Here is a 22515-nt window from a genome sequence, read left to right on the forward strand (position 1 = left end):
GCTTATTTCATTGTGTGCTCTTCTCATTCCTTGGTATTTGGGCAGTTCTCCTAACTAATCAGGCGCGTATTGAAACACGTCAGGCGTTATACCGTGTCAATTGCGTAACACTAAGTTCTTCAAGCACCCACCAAGGGTAGCCCCCGATAGCTACTTTTCTCCTAATTGGTGAATTGGGAGGCCCAAGGCAACCTAAAATTGTGCTTGGCGTCATGGCGAATGATCGGCCATTTTCGGCTTAGGTCTCGACACTGTTATGCATTCCATGTTCATTGTCTTCCCAAGAACTGAGCGATACTTTTTCTCTTTTTTTCGATTTCGAACTTACCTGCAGAAAGTGCATTTTAGGCGTCATTCCCTTCGTCCATCATGTATCTCGCGTGCATCACCTCCTTAATTAATCTAGATCCAGGAGACACTGGTGCGTCCCCCAGCTTACTCCTGCAAAATACGCAAGTCACCGGACTGCTGGCCGCGTCAGGTGTCAGTGGTGGTAGACTAATTACTTAGGCGCCTTAAGCTTCTCTAAACTTTTCCTATGAAAGCAGCTGAACGATGGGTGGGCCCCGTGCTCTGATCTTGGCTCTACCTGTTCTCAATAGCTTGTGGGCGTCGTTACTGGCGTAGTACCCTTAATTTAGTATGTAGAGTTGATTTTTTGTTAACAACAGGCTTTTCGGGAACACCAAGAAGTCAGCTTCTCTGGGTAGTCTTCAGAAACTGCACTGATGTGAATGGCCAGTGAAGCTTCGCCGCTCAGAAAGAATGACGCGGAAATTGTAAAGTGACGCAGTACTTGCGAAGTAATCATTTTCATTGTTTTGTTCTTGCCTCTCCAACTGAGTCTGATGACTGAGCATGATCTAACTGGTAATATCGCTGAGCGAATAACAAGGGTGAGCGGAGGCAGCGCACAACCAGTTACGCGCTTCGCCCCATTTCGAGCAAACAAAACATGAAATACACAACTATGTAAAAGAATACTTCTTTACAGTTCAGCCAAGTTTATAGGTAAAAACTCGTGAAAGGCTATAAATGTGACCATCTACATCCACCTCACCTCGTTCGACCAGATCTTAGCGTACCCGGCAACCACTGTGATCACACGTGTTGCTTGAAACCGAAACTGGTGGTCAGTGTAGCCTGCCATGGTCATATTTCGATCTAAAATTGCTCAGCGCAGCCACGAAGCCTATTCTTAAGAACAAGTGCGGTGCACAAATAGTTTTAATGTCTGATGAACTATGCTGCAATTGTGATTTCACGAACTGATAATTACACTGGTAGGAACCGCCAAAAATATCTGAAAACTCCAGGCGCTCTTTCCCCAACAATAACCGCAACGTCAGTCAAACTTACGGCAACACCAAACGATATACGAGCCTAAATTGTCAAAAGTTCTTGCCGGCAGTATTAATGTTTTAGCCACTGGGTATTATTAGACGGAGGCTGAAATCCGTCAACAATGAGTCAATATACTGTTAGTTCCCAGCGTGCGCGGTTGTCAACCTTCTCTCCTTGTGCACGTGTCTTTGAAGACTGGGGCCACCTATTTTTCAAGATATATGTATCAACAGGCGCAATGCCAGACTCTTCTACTGAGTTAACGTTAACACTAATGAAATCTTACTCCAGCAGTGAAGGCATCCGCAATACAGAAATGATTGCGGCATGTGCCGGAATAACTGACATCGTACAGTGTTCTGTACTATCTCCAGAATTGTTCCACTTTTTGTAATGGCTAGTTGATTTCACTGCAGATGCGCGAGCAGATGAATGGAAGCTGGGGCAGTAACTCGGAAATTCGTACGCAATTATAGTCGATTCCCTCAGCAAAAAACGGCTACAAGAACTTCACTTGCGCAAAACGTTAAAGTATATCAGCGTAGAGGTATGTAGAGGTACACCTCAACACTGCAGACATTGCAGCTCGTTTATTTTCATCGTGAAACTTTCAGTTTTGTTAATCCTAAAAATCTTGAACACGCTCGTTATATCCAAGTTTCTCTAGAGCTGTATACCGGGCACCTTCGCACGCTTGTGAAAATTTCACACGAGACTGTCTTTAAAAGTTGCGATCTCTAAAAGGCCATAGTTGAAGTACGTGAGTAATCACTTCCATTGCACAAACAAATCGCTGACAACTTTTTTGTAGGAAATTAAGGTGCACCATTGAATACCAACTTTTACATGCTCGTCCGTAGGACAGAAAAGCGTGATATAAAAATGAAGAGCACCTAATTCATACTCTGTTTTTGTCACCACAGCGTTGGTGTAGAAAACATGGTCGCTTCTAATTAGCGCCATTCTTAATTAGGGCGGACGCGCGCTGGAGTTCCAAGGCTGATAACTGGAACTGAGCGTGTGTCATTGAAGCATACCGGAAAGCAGAAAAGAGCAAGAACTCGGAAAAAAATATTGGCTGTGCGCTCTCGTTCGGATTGCCGGCAGTTCTGATAAGGTGAAAGAACTTCCTCTGCGTGATGGTTTTTTGGTTATCCAAATAATTAGTTCTACAAAGCAAGTCGGGAAAACTGAGTCGTAGTTTGTGAAACACTGGTTTAGAATTGATGAAAGTTTTGCAGATTGGGTCTGTGGCTTGATATTGCTTCTTCACTTTAGTACGAGTAGAGAGTGCAGAGAACAATGTGTGCGCCATATGCACCCCCGTAACGTAGCCAGAAACGTTTTTATGGTGTAGAGGCGAGGGAGGGTGGCATAAGTGCACTTTAGTTATGTTTATGTATGCGCTTGAATGTGTGCCCCTGTACATACGCACAACATTTAGGAGTTTTGAAGGAAGAAGGCTTGTAACTCCAAGCCCCGGTCCCCGTAATGGGTGCGCCAGGGACGTTCATATTGAAGTGGTGTAAATGCGCCTGGATGGAGGCAGACTAAAGCACCCTAGCTGTACACAGAGTGTGAGTTGCGCAAAATGCCCCTGTTCCTATTGTGATTAACATTTGAAGCTCTCTCTGTACAGGGGTTATTCCAGCAGTACACCGCTTGTATCAAACAAAATTTAGACACAAACTCAGGGGGTTAGGAGATACGAACGATTGACAGAAGTGGGCCTTCTTTCGCTTACACCTCTTGTCTTCTTGGTGAAGGTTCCAATTTCAATGAAAGTTCCTTCGTCCACGAAAATAGCATGGAAATAAGGCAAGCCCATGCTTTTGACCGAGCACACGCATTTGGAGTGAATAGTTCTATATGACAATATATATCTGTGAGACACGCCACAGTGGAGAGCTCCGAAAATTTTGGCCGTGTTCTGCCCTTTAACGCGAACTGGCATCCCAGATATCATGGGGGGGCTCAGAGATTCTGCTCTCCATAGAACTGCGACTTCTTCAGTCAGAACGGAACCAGCGATATTTAGGTCAACAGCCGAGGACGGGGCCCACTATTGAAACGACACTTGAAATTGTTGTTCAATTAGCGCTCCTCACCACTTGTGGCGAAAAAGGGAATAGTAGCACTCATATTTATTGACAAATGCCCAAGTGACAACAGAAAGGCGATATTGAAAGACAGTACAGGATGTGAGAAGAAATAGGGTGCCCACCTGCACCACTAATGTGTCGCAGGTTTCAAGGAAGGTGGAAAATGGAAAGACTGTGAAAAAGGTGAGAGAAGCAAATAAGAGACAGCGACTAAGTGAGAAACGAATGGTCTGAGATTACCACCAGACACTACCGCAGGGAGCGGATTGAGCCAGCAGCACAGCTGGCATATAAAAACTGGATTAAAGTATAATAAACATTTTCATTCTAAATCGTTATTATTCTCGGCGCCTTCCTTCTTGCTTTTCTTTGTATTAGGAGATATGTTGTTGATCAGTGTACGGTATTCATTATCAAGTGTTCTAGGTCTCAAGGCTTATGGTTAGCTGGGGGCAGAATATGAAATTCATAATTAAGGAATGGTTTTGGTGTAGAGCTAGTTTTTCTTGGATTATATTAGGTGATGCTTGTTCTTGTTCGTTAAATATCATTGATGCTGTTGTTACTGTCGTATTGAATTTTTAATTACCTGATATTGATTTTCTGTGACAAACTTGGGCTTTGTGTGTATGGGTGTCTTCTTGTTGGCAGACTGTGCATTAGTCTGCTTGGTACTCATAGGGTTTCTTGTGAATTCAACTAGGACGACAATACGTCAAAAGCCATTCTGTTTTTTCATCAAGCCGACATATTGATGCTGCCAAGCTACCCTTCGAAAGCCTTCTGCAGCTTATCTGGTCTTGCTCTGCCTCCAAGATCGAAGGCTTCCAAACTGGTTTTGCACTGACTCCGTGATCGAACCAACCACCTTTTTGGAAGCCACGATGCCTCGCGATAACATCATCTAATTACTCAAGGCCACTGGGACTTCAGAGTGACGTCCCAAAATTTGGCGATTTCTAACGTAATCGTGACCTTTTGTAATGACGTCGCCTCGTGATGATGACTTCTTGCATCACGTATTTCTGTCCCCGGTCTACGCATGACACCAACGGTCAAATTTGGCGTTGATGGGACATCTGGAGCTTTCGCCCAACAACCTGCCGCATCTTAAAATAAAAATGCGGGAAAACCCAGCATCTGATGTCCTTATGTAGAACTGCTTTCAGCGTTTTACACAATACCCTTCGAGCACATATTTTTGGTGTTCGCGTCAATGTATTCACGTGAAAACGTTCGCAGAGGGCAGAATGAGTGTCGCCCGAAGGTGTTTACTATGTTTCCTGTTCCTTTCATCGACATATGCTAAGCTCGCATTCAAGCACTTTTTTCTTTCCCCATCAGCAAAATCTCACAAAATCAAGGCCCGACAACGGTGCGCACATAGTGTTGAAATGAGTAACAACAGAGCAGCATGGCCTGTTTTATTGGCGTCCTCCAAGGCAAAAAACGTAAACGTGAAACGAAGCAGGAAAGGTTTAAATCTGAACGCGCTTCATCTGACAACTTGGATGAAAGTTTGGACATGCCAGAAAAATATTGGTGGCCACTTTACACATCGACAAACACCTGTCATTTTCATCTTTCCTCCCTGCGGCATCTCTTTATAATGCATGCAGTATCGGCAATTTGTCGGCCGCTAAACAGTGTTAACACGACCGACGAGCTAGAAGTAAATCTGCGCTTCACGTTGGTAAGCAATTCGGGGTCGAGAAAAGTGGTGGCTTTTACAGATTACGTGTACAGCGCAGCTGTTACATTATGTCTGTCTAATCAGATTTATGGTCAGGACAAAGAATAACGAAATATAAACAGTATACTCGGTTTTAAAATCTATAAACAATATACAAGCGCTATATGGTGAGACTCGTAATTCTGTAAATATCTTGGTTCGGTAAGTTGTGGACTTTTTTTTAAAGGTTCAGCATTTTTCTCTGTATACTGCAGGTCGTGATCTTGGTGTCTGTACTATATTCTAGTTCACTAAAGTCTATACATAGCTATCTAGCCACCCACACCTGGGTGTTCTGGGAATCACCACCGCAACTAGTAGTAGACTGTAGTTAGTCTAAGCAGGCAAGATGATTTAAATAATATTGCTCACTGTTCATTACATAAACAATGTGGCTATCCCAATCGGGTTCGTCGTCAAGCCTTCGCCCCCAAACATGTGTGCCACGTACCCGTATAACAATGGTATGTCCCACGTCACTTCCTGTCGTCTGTGGTTTTTGTGTTTTTCCTTACCCTGCAGCGTATCGTAGGCGTGAAGACGTACCAACTAACCCCCAATGCTGCCTTATTAGTATATCACCGGTGGGTGTGTGGCAAAGGCGACTTAGAGTTTATATCCACCCGTAAACAGCGAAAATAAACATTGCAATTTTTAACATAAAAGTGGTAATAAAAAAGTACGCACAGGCAGCGTTCACCCGATTAATTACAAAGAATAAATACCAGAGTATAAGCAGGAATCAAACCCATAAATATGGCGTGGCAATCAAGTAGTCTGCCGCATGATCACGCCAGGTCTCTGAACTAATTTTCATGTAGACCCTAATGCTCTTGAAACAATAGTTGTGGCTTCGTTGCTGGCTGTCCTTTCCTAAGAACATGACATAGACACTCCATGACATAAGAACTCCATGACATAAGATAGCATGACATAAGAACATGACAAAAGATTCTGCCCCTACAGAATTTGGTAACAGAAAACGCACGCACACAGGAAAACTGTAATGCATCGGTGTAGACAGTACCTATCAAAAAAAAAGAAAAACGAAGAAGCAGAACACGGACATGTGTGTTACAAACTTACAGCACAACTAAACTTTCTTTTTTTGCACAGAAAGCATGTTTTTTAGCAAACAGTTCACAACTCCGAACAGACTCGTACACAATATGTAGCATGTTGAAACTATACAGATTTCGAGGTGCATGGTAGATTGTAAGATGACTGTCACACACACAACCAAAAAAAATGTACCATACCTAAAAAACAAGCAAGAAAAAGCAAACACATAAGAGGGACGAAATCGCTCACATGTAGCCACAAGGGTAAGAAAATATTGCTTTAATATCCAAGTGAAGAAATGATTCGATAATTGCTTTCCTTCAAGACCGTTAAGCAGTAATTATATGCGGCAGAGTAGCCGGTCTTTTCCAAGATTGGTGCGCGAAAAAGGGACAGCCCAAGTATCACGCTCTCGAATGTCGTAATTTAGTTGATGTTGTTTACTTGAGTTAAAACATGAATAAACTCAGTGTGACCTGGTTTCACGCTTTTTTATACTTTATGGCAAGGTTTAACTCATAATGGTAACGAAGTGGGAGAACAATAAACTGAGGAAATAATGGACATGTATGGCTGTCAATAAGGAACACACGCAACATACCGCACTGCTTTTCTTGTAGTACAAATATTGTCTGGAAATTTTTCTTTGACGCTATTCCCCATACTAAATAACAATAATTAGCATGAGAGATAAACAATTTACTATAAAACAATCGCTGTATTTTTTATGGAAGAACGCCCCGAAGCCAGCCAAGTGCCCCGCTTGCTTTCACCGTACGTGTTGCAACGCATTCGATGTGTTTGTCCTAATGTAAGAGCTGATGAAAGATTACGCCTAGCGTTTTCACGTCAGCAGTGACTTCGATTCGTTCTGATCTATAGGATATGAATAATTTACAATTTACGTGTTTTTGTGTTGGTGCAAAAAAAACGGCTTTTATTTCTTTTATGGTCAACATGCAAAGAATTTGCTTTGCTCCACAAATGCAGCGTTTCGAGAAGAGTGTTAGTTTGTTGTGATAAAAAATTAGTACTACGAGACGGATAGAAAAAGCTGGTGTCATTTGCGTATATTATATAGTATTATATTGATTTGATAATGTTCTCTAAATCATATATATAGATGTTCAACAGTACGGGTCCTAATATGCTTCCTTGAGGAACACCAGCTTCCAGCTTCAGCAGGTCTGAGTACTCACCTGAGATGCAAACGCAATGTTTTCTTTCCCTCAGGTAAGACCTGAAAAGATTCAGTGGTAATCTATGGAACCTCCATTGTTTGAGCTTGGGCATTCAAACACACATATCACTCAGTCAACCAATGAACTTTCGTCATTCGTGCTTCACATATCATCGATTCCCTCCGCACGTGAGGTCTGCCATTCTTTAGTGAAGTAACAAGCTCTTGTCGAAGGCTTTGGTAAAATCAATAAACACACCTTATGTAAATTCTTCATCTTCACACATCGATTTCGTAGGTGCGTGGGATCTCCCGAATATTTATAATAGCAATCGTGCGTCTCCTAACCTTGAGGCGTAACTTCGAAAAACACACAAATACACATCCAGAGGCTCGACGCTGTGAATTTGTGGTTACGGTGCCCAGCTGATGACCCGAAGGTCTTCGATTCGATCCCGGCCTCGGCTGCTGCACTTCGGTGAAGGCGAACTGGTACACGCCCACTTACTTCACGACCTGAGTGCATGTTAAACAGCACCAGATGGTCGAAATTTCCGTAGCCCTTCGCGGTGGCGTTTCTAATCAACATACCGTGGTTTTGGTGATATAGAATGCAGATGTTATCAAACTAACACAAACAAGGCCGATTTTTTACAAATAAGAAAGCGTTCGCAGTCATGTGCTTCTTAGGCGTCTGGCTCACTCATTGCTTTTATAAGACTTAAGGTTTCCACTGACGCGTCTTGGTTGAATTCGTGATGATACCTTTGTTCTTATAACTTCTGGCATAGTTATTTCCATGTGTCTTTCAAATAACACAAAAGGTAAAGGCTTAACTCGTTCCGGGAAACACAATCCTTGCGCTATTAACTGTGAATGTAGACTAACACGACCAATTATCTATTCTAATTAAGTCTCGAGTGTTTTACACATATTAACCATTCCTACATGATATTCATTAGCGATGCACGCAATCAAGCCTCCGAATTCCTAGGACCCTTTCACATTTGCAAACTCAGTTCCTTAAGCCCTACGCAACAACTCCATATTTGTGGCCTAATCAATATCATTAAAAGTCGGAAGACAGCACGATGAGAATGATTAACTCACGTGCGGCTGTCGGCATGATTCTTTGCAATTCTAAGTGCGGTCGCATATAGATTTCATCCGAGTGATTGCGACACCCTGGCGAATTCTCTATCATGAGACGTGATTTGAGGACGCAGGCAAGCTGTAATCACGGCAGTTGGAAAAAAAGAAGGTTTTCTTTCGTTTTAATTACTTTTTTATTGCGACATAGATTTGCCCTTAAAGCATAACATTGATTGCGTATATGCGTAATAAATGCGTGCCGTGAGGCTGGCTGTATGTATGAAGTGTAGTAGTGGCTTGTGGACTGTGTTGTTATGTATCCATCTGCAGTGAGGTACGGCTTTCAGGAAGAAACGAAAGCGTTCCGGATGTAACCCGTGGCATGTACATAGAAAGTGGTATGCATCTGCTTGAATCACTGAAGCGGTAAAATGGCGGCAAATAAAACCAACTTCTCAATTCAACCACTTCCATGATGTATGCATCTGCTTGAATCACTGACGCGCTAAAATACCGGAAAGTAACACTAACTTGTAAATTCGCCCACTTCAATGATGACATAAAAGCCGGTGTAAATGCCACCCCTGCCCAAAGCCTCCTATAGACGACTTCCACGGCCCTATAGTAAAATGAAAGAGAAACAGTAGTAGCGCAGTAGACAGAAGACAAGTATAACAGCATTGCTTCTTCTCCACTTAACTTCTTGAATTCTCTCTTTTTTTTTTCCTTCTTTTTTTCCATTTTCACGTTGCAAAGGTATCAGTTAGCGCTCATCTCTCTGCTCCGTCCTGACTCCCTATTTCAGCATATATCGTTTTACTAGGTTTCACTCTCACCCACAGCAGGCTCCAAACTCTTTCCCCTGTTTGCCCGCAACGTCCTTCGCTTCACTCTCTTCATCCACTCTTATGGCTATCCCGCGAACATCTGGGTGTTCGCGGGGTAGCCGTAACTTAACTTGACATTGAACTTAATATCAAGGTTTACCGATTTCCTGTAACGCATCCACGGCCGCGTTTTCTCCAGCGCCGGCCTATAGCGGCACCGCTATTTAAGTACAATAGTTATATTTATTAAGACAGTCAAATTTTTCGCGCTCTCCTACTAAAGGAAGGGGACTAGAAGACGAAGCGGGGCAACCTTGCGGTCAAATATCTACTACTACTTATACGAATGCCTTTTGCGTGCCTTCTTTTGGATTAGAATTGCACTGCAACATAGCTCGTAAGCATGTACACTCGTTTTGTGATGCTTGTAGCAACGGAAATTGCGCGACTGCTGACGCGAAGGTCACGGAAGTGTTGTTCCAGCCGAATTTTCTATATAGACGAAAATGCGTTAGGTCCGTGTACTTACATATAGCCGAAAGTTTACGAACACCGGGAAGTCAAAATTTATGAAGCCCTTCCTTGTGGTGACCCTAGTATTCATATAGCTGTTCTAACACTTTGAACATCAACAAATATTGCTGTTAAAAAAAGTAAACGCAAAAGGTCAAGACGTACCAATTCCACAGACAAGTTTAAAGCGACAAACTTCAACCTCTACATGCTAAGGTCCTTTCCCGACAGCAGTAATTGACGCCACGGTGCGCAGACCTGTCCTTTGATAATTAGAAGGTTATGTAAATTTATTGGGCTTATCACAAAATGGCGAAAGTTTGTGGCTGAGACGTATTCAAAAAAAGTAGTGTGAAGTAGACTTACGCTCATATTCGTGATATGAAGGCTGCCAAAATTAACCAGTGGTGAAGACAGAGAAGGTTTGGTTGTACGGACGCAATAAGTGTTTCCCAGGGAGTAAGTACATTGAGGTTGTGAATCATGGTTCTTGAACCATCTTGACAGTTATTGATTGCGGCTAGTGTTTAGAGCAAATTATTAAAAATTAGGGTGCAATTTCACCCTACTACAGGGCAGCAGCCAACTGTGCTAAAAGAAAGGCAGATCTTACGTACAGTGCCTCCGCCTCACACGCTACAAGGCGGAGGTAAATTATGCCGTACATGACTTCCATGTCATGATTATCAAATTTGGACGTGTCATTTATCTTCGCCATCTATTGACGTCACTTGATACCAGATTCGGTTTACGTAGAGCTACCAAAACGCCCGAATGCGTGATATGAGAGTAGCAGGTAGTCATGCTTTACAAACGCCTTCTCGTAATCTATGAAGGCTATGTATAGTGGTTGGTTATACTCTGAGAATTTCTCTATTACTTGATTGATAGTATGAATGTGGTCAATTGTTGAGTAGCCTGTTCGAAATCCTGCTTGTTCCTTTGGTTGATTGAATTCTAATGTTTTCTTTACTCTGTTAGCGATTACCTTTGTAAATAGCTTGTATACTACAGAGAGCAAGCTGATCGGCCTGTAATTCTTCAAGTCCTTGTCATCTCCTTTCTTATGTATTAAGATGATGTTAGCGTTCTTCCAAGACTCTGGTACTCTTCCCGTCAGGAGACATCTCGTAAACAGGGTGGTTAGTTTTTCTAACACAATCTGTCCTCCATCTTTCAGCAAATCTGATGTTACCTGATCCTCACCAGCAGCTTTGCCCCTTTGCATGCTCTCCAAAGCTTTTCTGACTTCTTCTATCATTACTGGTGGAGTGTAATCTGGGTTACTGCTAGTTATTATAGTATTAAGGTCGTGGTTGTCTCGGCTACTGTACAGATCTCTGTAAAACTCCTCCGCTATTTTAACTATCCTATCCATATTGGTAGTTATTTTGCCTTCTTTGTCCCTTAGTGCATACATCCGACTTTTGCCTATCCCAAGTTTCCTCTTCAATGCTTTGACACTTCCTCCGTTTTTCAGAGCTTGTTCAATTCTCTCCATGTTATACCTTCTTACATCGCATACCTTACGTCTATTAATCAACTTCGAAAGCTCTGCCAGTTCTGTTTTGTCTGTTGTACTTGACACTTTCATGATTTGACGCTTCCTAATTAGGTTCTTCGTTTCTTGGGAAAGCTTGCCAGTGTCCTGTCTAACTACCCGGCCTCCAACTTCCACTGCACTCTCCGTAATGATACTCGTCAGATTATCATTCATTGTATCTACGCTAAGGTTGGTTTCCTCACTAAGAGCCGAATACCTGTTCTGCAGCGACACTCTGAATTCCTGTACTTTCCCTCTCAGTGCTAGCTGATTGATTGGCTTCTTGCGTATCAGTTTCTGTCGTTCCTTCTTCAAGTCTAGGCGAATTCGAGACCGTACCATTCTATGGTCACTGCATCGTACCTTGCCAATCACTTCCACATCCTTAACGATTCCAGGGTGTGCACTCATTATAAAGTCTATTTCGTTCTTAGTTTCGCCATTAGGGCTCCTCCATGTCCACTTGCGGTTTTCTCGTTTTCGGTAGAAGGTATTCAAAATCCGTAAATTATTGCGTTCTGCGAATTCTACTAGTAGCTCTCCTCTGGCGTTTCTAGTACCGATGCCATAATCTCCTACTGCCTTGTCTCCAGCCTGCTTCTTCCCTACCTTTGCATTAAAGTCGCCCATCACCATAGTATACTGTGTTTTTACCTTACTCATTGCCGATTCCACGTCTTCATAGAAGCTTTCAACTGAAGCGTCATCATGGCGGGATGTAGGCGCGTAAGCCTGTACTACCTTCATTTTGTATCTTTTATTCAGTTTAATTACGATACCTGCCACCCTTTCATTAATGCTATAGTATTGCTCTATGTTGCCAGCTATGTTTCTGTGAATTAGGAACCCCACTCCCAGTTCTCTTCTGTCTGCCAAGCCCCTGTAGCAAAGGACGTGCCCATTCTGTAGCACCGTATAGGCCCCATCTGTCCTCCTAACCTCACTGAGCCCTATTATATCCCATTTAACACCCTCTAGCTCCTCGAATAGTACAGCTAGACTTCCCTCACTAGATAAGGTTCTAGCGTTAAACGTTGCCAAGTTCAGGTTCCAATGGCGGCCTGTCCGGATCCAGAGATTCTTAGCACCCTCTGCTGCGTTGCAGATCTGACCGCCGCCGTGGTCAGTTGCTTCGCAGCTGCTGGGGACTGAGGGCCGTGAGTTATTTGACGTAAGCATGTGGGAGGTAGTGGCCAGATACTGCACCAGGGTGGCCAATCCTTCTCTGGTGAGGGAGTGCGTTCTCGGCGGTGTTTGCCGGTGAGGCCGCACCCCAGGGCTCCTAATGCAGTTCCATCAACACGCGGACTTTTTTTTTTTAATCCGGTTGGGAACTGCGCGGTACCGGGATTTGAACCAAGGACCTCTTGCATGCGAGGCGGATGCTCTAACCACTACGCCATCGCTGCTCTCCATAGATTACGAGCCTTCATAGCCTTCATAGATTACGAGAAGGCGTTTGATTCAGTAGAAATATCAGCCGTCATGCAAACACTGCGGAATCAGGGCGTAGATGAAGTATATATAAAAATTCTGGAAGAAATCTACAGGGGATCAACTGCTACCATAGTGCTTCCTAAAGAAAGCAACAGAATACCAATCAAGAGGGGTGTAAGGCAGGTGGACACAATCTCCCCAATGCTATTTACCGCGTGCTTACAGGAGGTTTTCAGAAGCCTAGAATGGGAGCAGTTAGGGATAAGAGTCAATGGAGAATACCTTAGTAACCTGCGCTTCGCCGATGACATTGCATTGCTGAGTAACTCGGGGGACGAATTGCAACTCATGATTACGGAGTTAGACAAGGAGAGCAGAAAGGTGGGTCTTAAAATTAATCTGCAGAAAACGAAAGTAATGTACAACAACCTCGGCAAGGAGCAGCGCTTCGAGATAGGTAATAGTGCACTTGAAGTTGTAAAAGACTATGTCTACTTAGGGCAGGTAATAACCGCAGAGCCGAACCACGAGATTGAGGTAACTAGAAGAATAAGAATGGGGTGGAGCACATTCGGCAAGCACTCTCAAATTATGACAGGTAGATTGCCACTATCCCTCAAGAGGAAGGTATATAACAGCTGTATCTTGCCGGTACTTAGCTACGGAGCAGAAACCTGGAGACTTACAAAGAGGGTTCAGCTTAAATTGAGGACGACGCAGCGAGCAATGGAAAGAAAAATGGTAGGTGTAACCTTAAGAGACAAGAAGAGAGCAGAGTGGATTAGGGAACAAACGGGGGTTAAGGATATCATAGCTGAAATCAAGATGAAGAAATGGACATGGGCAGGGCATGTAGCGCGTAGACAGGATAACCGCTGGTCATTAAGGGTAACTGACTGGATTCCCAGAGAAGGGAAGCGGGTTAGGGGGAGACAGAAGGTTAGGTGGGCAGATGAGATTAAGAAGTTTGCGGGTATAAATTGGCAGCAGCAAGCACAGGACCGGGTTAACTGGCGGAACATGGGAGAGGCCTTTGTCCTGCAGTGGACGTAGTCAGGCTGATGATGATGATGATGATGATGATGATGCTTTACAAGACACGCATATTATGATTATCATGTTTGGATCTGTAATTTACATGGGTCGTCCATTCATGTCACGTAATACCAAATTCGGTATATGTAAAGTAGTGAAACGGCGGCGAGCACGCTATGAGCGTAGGTAGCATTGAGTAATGCTTTACCTGACAAAAAGATCATGATTATCATGTTTGGATGTCTATTTACCTTCGTCGTCTATTGACGTCAGGTGATACCAAAGTGGGTATATGCGGAGCTAGTGAAATAGCCACAAGCGTATCATGAGCATTAGATGTTGTCATGTTCTTACAGGACACGCGTGCCATGATTATAATGCTTGCACCAGTCATATACCTTCGTGATCCATTGATGTCACGTACCACCAAATTTAGTATGTGTAAAGCTAGCGAAGCGGCCATGAGTGCATCATGAGCGCGGCACGTAGTTATGTTTTACATGACACGCATCTCATGATTATTGTGTTTGCCTCGGTCACATGCCTTTGTCATCCCTTCACGTCCCGTAACACCAAATTTGTTAGAGGCGAAGATAGCAAAACGACCGAGAGCGCACCATAAGTGTGGCAAGTAATGTTGTAACATGACACGCATGTCATGATTTTTATTTTAGGATCTGTCACTTGTGTTGGCCATGCAGTCATGTCATACCATACCATGGATTTTTGAAACGTCATCTGAACGAAACCACCGCAAGAGCGGCAAGACTATAAAATGTGAGTTATGATATTCATTACTTACATGTCTTGATTTCAATGGTATGACTAGTCACTTATACTCGTCATACAGTCATGTTATGGCATACCAAGTTTAGTATCGATACCATTACCGAAACAGCCAGGAGAGCTAAAAGTCGTAAGCGACAGAATGAATAGATAGATAGATAGATAGATAGATAGATAGATAGATAGATAGATAGATAGATAGATAGATAGATACGCTTAAAGTAGATGAAGCTCAATAAACTATGCTTCGCATTTAAAAAATAGGTAACAATTAAGAGTACTACACTATGGGAAAGCATAAAGCCATCCAGTGGGTATAAAAAGACTAATTTTGCTTCCGCTATGTTTCAAAGATATGTTCGACGATTTAGAATACAAAGTGCTCTAAAATGGAAGAGCTTTGAGCTGCGCCGGTAAGCGCAGATACACTGCTAAATAAAGGCTGGTGCACACCGGCGACTTGCAGCGGTTGCGCGACCATTCGCGACGGCTGACTAAAAAGCGACTGATGTTCACACCGGGAGAGGCTGCATGCGAGTGACCGGAAGTCGCAAAACGGGAGAGTCACGTCCGGATCTCGTTATCAGCGAGAACTCTGGAGACCGGCGCCGATCAGCTGATCGCCGCCAGCTGAGTGAACGGAGCGAACCGAGCGCGCTGCATTTATTGTTTTCGTCCGTTCTCGCAGAGCGTTGAAAGAAAAAAGAAAAAAACAAAAATCGAGCATCGCTGATTGGTTCCAGCTGCAGCTTTGCGACTGCAGTCGCGCGACTGAGAAATCGGTCTAGCCAAAACGGTCGCTTTGCGACTGTTTGCGACCATTCGCGAATGTTTGCGACCAGTCGCAAATAGTCGCAAATAGTCGCAAATGGCCGCTTGCATGCGAAGTGGGAAAGAAGCGCTTCGGCGGCAAGCCTCTTCCTTTCAATGTTTGTCCTTTCCATCTAATTGGCGACCTAACCAGTGACATCATGAAAGAAATTCTCTGTTCGTCATTTATTTATAGTAGGAGGCCCGGCAACCGCCAGTGGTAAAAGCAGCGCTTCCGCTGCTGAGACCGAATACATGGGAGGTACAGGGAGTTTCCGCCCCCTGATTATACTGTGGAATACTAAAAGAACCTATGCATTGCGCCACCTATCTTTCCAGTTCTTCCTCAAAAAACAACCAGCCGTGGTGGATGCACTCGGTGATGGGTGATGCGACTCTCTTGGTTACAGCGCCAAGTACCTCTCATACATGTGCTTGCCATGCAGAATGGCTGTATTTTACACACTGAGCTGGTGCAATTTGGAGAGTTGAACTTCCAGTGCTACTACTATACTTTTAAAGTGCTAACAAGAGACCTCTTGCTACACTTTTCTTCACCGTCACCCGAAGTCCCCTACAATGTCTCCATGGAAAAGCAAGGACTTGCTAATTGCCTGACTGCTGTTGAGAATCTAGGCTACCACGCTCGTCGAGAACAAGTACCATATGTTTATGCAAAATTTTCAAGTGAATCTATGATACATTAATTTAATAAAAGTATATATTTATCTGAAATCGTTCAACTACTGTTTCAAGAAGCAATGTTGGATGCAAGGATGGGGGGGGGGGGGGTTTATCACTCTTGTAGAAAGCATTGTGTATGTTCATGACAGCAGGTCCAAGGGAGTCATTAGACATAATTTTTCCCAAATCAACATCCTAGTGTCAAGCTATACTGGCACAAGCACAAGGCAAACATGCCACACTTGTATGATGTTTGGCACGTTGGTAAAGGTAAGCATGTACACTGTTTATAAAGTTAGTGTGGCACATGTACAGTAATTTTGCCCAATATGATAAGTTACCTAAAAAGGCTGATATTTACACATGAGTAACATATTGAAATGAGGAGTAGCCGGCGCCACGCATTGGCACCAACCTCTCCCTACATACATTTAATAAAAAAAAATCTTGAAAACTGGATTTTTAACTTGTAATCATGGTAGACGCACTTGCAACTTGCAAGTTTCCTATTACATGCATGATCTAATTACAATATTGAAGACAACCAGCAATAACATACTAGCTTATAAGAAATCCTGGGACTAGTGTAACTTTGTAGAAACTTGTACCGAAAATTTGCTGAAACATTTCACTTTCACTTTATTTCCTTAAAGACCCCGAGTGGGGGCATTACACAAGGGGTGGGTGTACAGTAAGGATAGATAATACATGACCATTCAGGATGAGAGGTGCACTTTACAGCATCAATGAAAGCATCTGGGTTGGTGGTGGCAACGACAGCGTAGGGAAGGCCGTTCCAGTCTACAATGGTGCGTGGGAAAAAAGAAGACGAGTAGGTGAGAGTACGGGTTTGAGGACGAGCAACACTTAAGCAATGGCCTGTACGAAGAGATATGCGAGCAGGCAGGGAGAAGTAAGGTGGCTGATTGAGGGAACTGTAATACATTTTGTGAAACAGGGAGAGGCTGGCAGTGCGACGGTGACAAGAAAGGGTGGGCAGGCCAGTTGCCGCCTTTAATGAGGATACACTAACGTTATACGAATATGATGAGTGAATGAACCTGATGGCGAGGTTCTGCACCATTTCTAATGCGTCTATGAGATAAGATTGATGAGGATTCCAGATTGCGCACGCGTACTCAAGTTTTCGTCGAATTAAAGATTTGTATGCGATGAGTTTAACGTGAGGAGGAGAGTTGTGTATATGACGTCTGAGAAAGCCTAGGGTTTTGTAACTGGATGAGATGACGTTGGACACATGCGGAAACCAATTGAGATCTTTGGAGATAGTTAGACCAGGATATTTGAAGGTACTAACAGATTCAATAGGAGTGCTAGCAATTTTGTACGGATAGAGGAGAGGGCTTCGCGAGTGGGTGACGGACATTAATTTACATTTACTGGGATTCAAGATAATCAGCCAGCGATCGCACCAATTCAGGATTTTAGATAAACTGCTCTGCAGCACAGCCTGGTCGGAGGTATTTCTTATTGACTGATAAATAACGCAGTCATCTGCGAACATACGAATAGAGCAATTGTATTTCATTCTTCATATTTGTAGCGAAAAAAAAAAACATGTGCAGACACAATCAATAAACTCATACACAGTACTAGCACTGGTCCTACGTATGTGTTCCTTATGTCTGTATCTGTTTTTTTTGTCTACGAATATGAACACAAGTGACTCAAAACAACTAGCCCCCATCACCATTGTGGCTGCTCAAACATGTTCTTACATTACAAGCAAGCGCATCCCCAAATACTTTCAGCAGCGACATTGCTCTCAGAAAAACTTTTCTATTTTACAGTTCACTACAACAAACGGAGCTGACACCGAAATTTCTGTCATCTGAGCTCTGTTATTCTATCACATTAAAAGCAAGTCCCTGTACTGTACATGAAAATCCTATACCTGGCAGTGTAGTTTAAATAAGGTAAGTGATCGTGCATGTAATCTGAGGGTTTTAGGTTTGTTTACTGCAGGTACAAAGCTGTCTTTTTTTCACTTATGCCACAATTACTACTACAGTACCAATAAAAGAGCACAATTAACATACTCTATACATTCCATGATTTCTGTATCAGCTTGTTTTCAATATTTTATATAAGGAGGCTTGAATGTGACCCTCTACTTTTTGTAATGTCACCACTGCTGAAGAGCTTTCAGCTGATGCAGTAAGTAATAACAGTTCAAAAAAGGGGTGCGCTTCTGGTAAGGGGTGTTGACTGTTTATTGAACAGATGCGCCTCTAACAAACTGGGCACTTCAGATGACAAGCAATGACAAGGTAATAGTTAAACAAAAAATTCTTCTCAACAAGCGTGCAATAAATATATGCTAAAAGCAGAGCCTGAATGGAAATTTAAGGTTGTGACCATGCCACAGCATGCGTGCTTCTCATGTTCGTGGTGGTCACCAGCTGTACCAGATAAATTTTTTATTGTCACACAACCCCCCCCCCCAAATGTGGATTTATATCATTCATGTGGTAGGTTTACCTACCATCAAGTAAATATAATAATTACTTTTATCTTGTAATGTGTCCTTGCATGATAGTGACTTTGTCTCTCTTCACCATGCAGGCTATGTTAAGGGCTGTTGGAACATGCCATGGACCTCCGTGAACTCTCATCGTATAAGGAGAGCTTTACAAGCAATCAGGCAGAAAAGCCAAGGCATACATCCCTCACCTATGAATGGCCATCTAAGGAGGAGCTCATTGCTCAGAGGCACACATGCTTTCCAACATCATCGACCTCGAATCAGTGGCATGCATTTATTCTGTTGATGTTGGTTTGGGTTCAATGCCCCAAAACAGTGATGCAATAATAATGAGGTACGCTATAGTGAAGGATGCCAAGAGTTTCGGTCACATTATGTTCTTCAACATGCACCTGAATCTAAGTACAAGGCCTCCACCATTTTCGCCTCCACTGAAAATGCAGCTGGCACGGGCGAGATTTAATACAGCGTCCTTCGGGTTATCAGTTCAGTTCCACGACAACTATAGACCATCATGGCGGGTAGTCACCAATACTTACCACAGCATCAAAAGCTTACCATCAAACTGGCATCAAATCTATTTTCACGTGTGTATGTTCTGGCTGGCAGCACACATACAGCCACAGTGTGGATCGAACGGGAGAGCTTCACTGTAGTGAAGCAACATAGAAAGCTCAGTGAAACAAAAAAATGCCGCCATATCCACGAAGTGAATGATGATGAGTGGGCGAAGCTCCGGAGGTAAAGCTGGTAAACCATGAATCCTCCGTACATTTTGCCCACTCGATTTTATTGCAGCGCTCCCCCTAGCGTACGTCGCCGCACTATATCGAACGATGGCACGCGCCATATGTGGCATCATTCCTATTTTATAACACCTCGCATCTTTCATAATCAACTACACGTACCGCCGTCTAGTTTATAACATCTTGCATCTTTTGGACGGACGGACGGAAGGACGGAAGGACGGATGGATGGATGGATGGACGGATGGACGGATGGACGCACGGACGAACGGACGGACGGACGGACGGACGGATGGATGGTTGGACGGATGAATGGATGGATGGATGGACGGACGGATGGACGGATGGACGGATGGATATGGCTAAGCGTAATACTTAGAACTGAACGAGAGGTGGCTACATACAGGGGACGCACAGCCCACGCCTTAAGGAGCTTCGCTCCTAAAATTCAACCGTAGAGACAACACAGCTGAAGGCTTCTCACTTTAGCGAATGGGGCAACGTCAAAAGAACAGTTAAGCAGAGAGAATGCGACCATAGTGATGACGCAGCTGAAGTCTTCTGACATAAGTGCGATGTAACAAACCTTCTTGGCAGTTGGGCAACCATGACTGATTTGTGGAAAGTGCTGTCAAATATTATTTTAACGTGTGTGCTGTACGGTTGGCAGCACACAGAGAGCCACTTGGTGAATCGAGCGAGAGAGCCACAATTGACGGAAGGAACTGCCTCCCTGGTAGTCAGGCAACGATGCAGCCATAATTGCTTTTTTTGAAGTGCGTGAATTGTTATTTTACATGTGTGCTATGACTAGCAGCACACCAAAGCCACTGTGTGAATTGAGCAAGAGAGCTACATCATATTTTTGTGCCTGTGTGCTACGGGAGGCAGCCCAAACAGAGCTAGATCTACTTTAGATGTCATCAGTAGTTTGACAGAATGACTAGATGGGCGTATTTGAGAAATGCCCCTCGTTTCTTGCTTGGGTGAGTCTTCTGTTTGGCAGTTGCTTCTGTTTGGCAATTGTGCACCTACTTTTTAACTGTTGAATAATGAAATAGTCTGCTATTATCATCATAAGCGATGCCATAAGCAAGCCCTACATATTATTCTCTTGAACGATCATGCACGAAGCACAACTATTTTGTAGCGAAAGATTGCATAACAAGTCCATTAGAAAAAACACAACTGTGCATAACAGGTCAACCTAAAAGGACGTGAATGCGGAAATAATTTATGCGCGGATATCTTTGATGCGTAGCTGAAAGCATGGGCAGCTTAAAGATTAATTTCAAGTTAAGATATAAAAGCTTTCACGTGCGCACTGAAGGCTATCGGAAGCCCACGTAGTCGGCTGACCGAAACTGCTTCTGGGTGGCGGTGACTACGAACGCAGGTAATACAACTGTGTTGCGTCGCGTAAGCCTCTGCCAAATTCATCGCGTGAAGAAGTGGTTCGCTAGAAAGTGATATTTCCTGGAAGAATGGATAAGATGACGTTGCTGAAACTGCAACTTCGAAATGTCTTTTTCATACACTATTACCTGTCCCCTTCTCTTTAAACCGTGACGCCGTTCTCCAGCACGCAGCACCGCGGAGTGCAGGCACACGCTGCGGAAGTCTTCGTGCCGAGCTATGCAGCAGTCCGGACTTTCCCAAACAACTTGCGGTATGTCGCGACAGCAGAGTTGTTCAAGGGCCGTTGGCACTGCTCCACAAAGCCCACTGTCACACCTGCACTCGCGAAAATCGGCCTAAGTTGTCCTTATCGTGGACACCGCACAAACACCGCGAAATGAAAGACAATGAGGAAATTGTTTTCACGCTCGTGATTGTGCAGCACAACGTAAAAGTTACACGCACGACACAGCAAACGCGGACGCGAGGACGAACAAGTATCGAACAAAAATGGCTACTTAAACCATTTACACTTAACCGTGATCGCTGACATCGTCGTGGATGTCCGGTGAGTCAGGTGGCGACGGATCACTGCTGTCATTCTCGGCACAAAGCGCAGAATCGCGAAACGGTGTGTCGCTCTATGATTCGAAAACCATTTCATCGCTCATTCGGCGCAAACGCTCTTCAAGTCCTGGGTCCATGGTGAGCAGCGGTCCAAACCGCCGTGAAACAAAACATAGGCTGCTCCCGTTGAGCGCACAAACAGACGATCACCCAGCCGCGGTCAAGCATCTGACTGCCGGTGGCTCTGCTTTGGCTTTGACTTACCGGACGCAGACGACACAACGTCACGCACGTGTTCTGCCACATCACAACGTGATGCAGGCTTCGTGAAGGCGGAGCTTAGCCCCAAGCGCTCGAAGGAAAAGTTGAGGGTGAAAGGCGGAGCAGAGCAGGAGGGTACCTTTTCAGTACTCGTAGCTCCGTTGATAATGGGTGTTTCGATTGTATTATGGTGGCAATGATTTCCTCCCGTAGTGGTTTAATCAAAGATGGAACTTAAAAAAAAAAACATTTCAGGGACACAATAAGAAGACCGAACGTTCCCGTAATTGATACATATTCAGGCACTTACGAATATGGTAGAAGCCGGGTGCTCACGTGAATCTGCTTTTTCGCTTCCCTCTTTTTTTCTCTTTTTTAATATTGTTCACAACACACCTATTTTTTATACAGAGCAGTTCATTTTGAGTGGTACGTCTTTTCTTTTATGTTATCGTTCAATAATAACAGTCGTTCATATATGCATCAAGCAGTCCGATTGCACCTTTTTGTGGGATCGTAAGCTGTACTTGTGACATTTGTGAGAACTGAAGGAGATCATCATTAGCAGGAAAACAAAACTAACTGACACATCCTGTACTCCGTTACCCAAGCTGTTGGCAGTGCTATGAAAAGTACGGGTGCACACTTTATAATTGTGTTCCTTTCCGAATGTCGCGTCCGTGAATCTGGAAAGTGCTCCGTACGAGCGGAAAAAAGTTATCTCATAGTAATTGACTTTCTAATAGACCCTTTAGAAAATTCAGCCTGGAAACATGGCTCTTCCGTCATATCTTGCTCACTCGTGTGAGCTGGCGGGCTGTGTGTCTCAGCGATGCCGATGAGCGTTCCCTGCGGCACACACCGCTTGCGTTCTTGCAGAAGGTGCACCC

The sequence above is a fragment of the Rhipicephalus microplus genome, chromosome 6 (assembly GCF_043290135.1).
Source record: "Rhipicephalus microplus isolate Deutch F79 chromosome 6, USDA_Rmic, whole genome shotgun sequence".
NCBI classification, from domain to species: domain Eukaryota; kingdom Metazoa; phylum Arthropoda; class Arachnida; order Ixodida; family Ixodidae; genus Rhipicephalus; species Rhipicephalus microplus.